The following is a 1,671-nucleotide window of genomic DNA, read 5'->3' as shown; positions in this document are numbered from 1 at the left end:
ACAACCATGGCAGAGAGGGTCTAGCAAATCATGCTGGGCAAGAGAGAAGAGTTCTGGGTTCTTACATCAACCCAAACCCAGGAAACTGTGGGAGTAGCATCCAAAGGCCAACCATACATGCCAACAACTTTGAACTAAAGTCACAGCTCATCACCCTTGTTCAGAACAACTGTTCATTCGGAGGGAGTGTCCAAGAAGACCCCAATCAATATCTAACCACCTTCCTGAGGATATGTGATACTGTGAAGTCTAATGGTGTTCATCCTGACACCTATAGACTACTTTTGTTCCCTTTCTCACTCAAGGACAAGGCATCTAAATGGCTGGAATCCTTCCCAAAGGAGAGTTTAGCAACCTGGGAAGATGTGGTAAACAAATTCTTGGCAAGATTCTATCCCTCTCAACGGATTAATAGGCTGAGAGCTGAGATGCAAACATTCAGGCAGCAGGATGGTGAGACTCTATATGAAGCATGGGAGAGGTTTAAGGACTTGACAAGAAGGTGTCCACCAGATATGTTCAATGAATGGGTGCAGCTACACATTTTCTATGAAGGCCTTTCTTATGAATCAAAGAAGGCAGTAGACCATTCATCCGGGGGATCTCTGAACAAGAAGAAGACCATTGAAGAAGCCATAGATGCCATTGAAACTGTAGCTGAGAATGACTACTTCTATGCTTCTGAAAGAGGCAACACTAGAGGAGTGATGGAGCTGAACAATGTGGATGCACTGCTGGCCCAAAATAAGCTTATTACCAAGCAGCTGGCTGACCTCACCAAGAAGATGGAGAGGAACCAAGTGGCAGCAATCACCACCTCATCAGCAACCCAAGACGGAGTGAATGCTGAGGCAGAGGAGGAGCAAGAACAAGCCAATTACATTGGAAACTCGCCCAGGCAAACCCATGATCTATACTCCAAAACCTACAACCCTGGATGGAGGAATCACCCAAACTTTGGGTGGGGAAATCAACAAGATCAAAACCAAGATCAGAGACGTCACAACCCCAACAACCATGCAGCTCACCAACATTCCACACAAAGATCATATCAACACCACCCTAACAACACCTCTCCACATCCATACCAAAACCAGAATAACCAAACTCACCCCTCCACTCTCAACTCACCCTCATCTGAAGATAGACTCTCCAAAATTGAGACTATGCTTGAGGGCATATGCAAAGAGATTCAAGATAATAAGGTATTCAAAGAGGAGGTGCGAGCTAGCATCAAGAACCAGGAAGACACCATCAAGAGGCTGGAATTTCAAGTGGGATACTTATCTGAAAAGATTCCCAAACCTACTGATAGCTTCCCAAGTGACACAGAGAAAAATCCAAGAGGTAAAAGCAAAGAAAGTCAGATGGGAAGATTGCAAGATGGTTACTACAAGTAATAAGGAGACTGAGGAAAAGCAAAACAAGCCATTAGAACAACTTGGAGAGACATCAGCAGAAAAACAGGAAAAAGATCGCCAAGAACCCAAAACTTTACAAAAGGAGCTGACACAGAAGGAGCTGCTGAAACTATATGCACCTTTTCCCCAATTACTCAATGGTGCTGTAGAGAAGAGAATATACTCAAGGTTTCTTGACCTGTTTCAATCCCTCCATGTAAACATACCATTCATCAAGGCCCTTCAACAAATGCCCTTATACATCAAGTAT

The 1,671-nt window shown here is 44.0% G+C and overlaps 1 non-coding gene across 1 annotated transcript; it reads right to left on the bottom strand.

The window, feature by feature from the left end:
• Positions 1-413: 413 nt before the first annotated feature.
• LOC112788733 (small nucleolar RNA R71) lies at positions 414-520 on the bottom strand. The gene has a single exon (XR_003196083.1). It is a non-coding gene; the product is annotated as a small nucleolar RNA R71 (small nucleolar RNA).
• Positions 521-1,671: the final 1,151 nt, after the last annotated feature.

Source organism: Arachis hypogaea, chromosome 20 (genome assembly GCF_003086295.3).
Source record: "Arachis hypogaea cultivar Tifrunner chromosome 20, arahy.Tifrunner.gnm2.J5K5, whole genome shotgun sequence".
Classification (NCBI taxonomy): domain Eukaryota; kingdom Viridiplantae; phylum Streptophyta; class Magnoliopsida; order Fabales; family Fabaceae; genus Arachis; species Arachis hypogaea.
The sequence above is the reverse complement of the archived record's forward strand: the minus strand, read 5'-3'. Positions and strand labels throughout refer to the sequence as shown.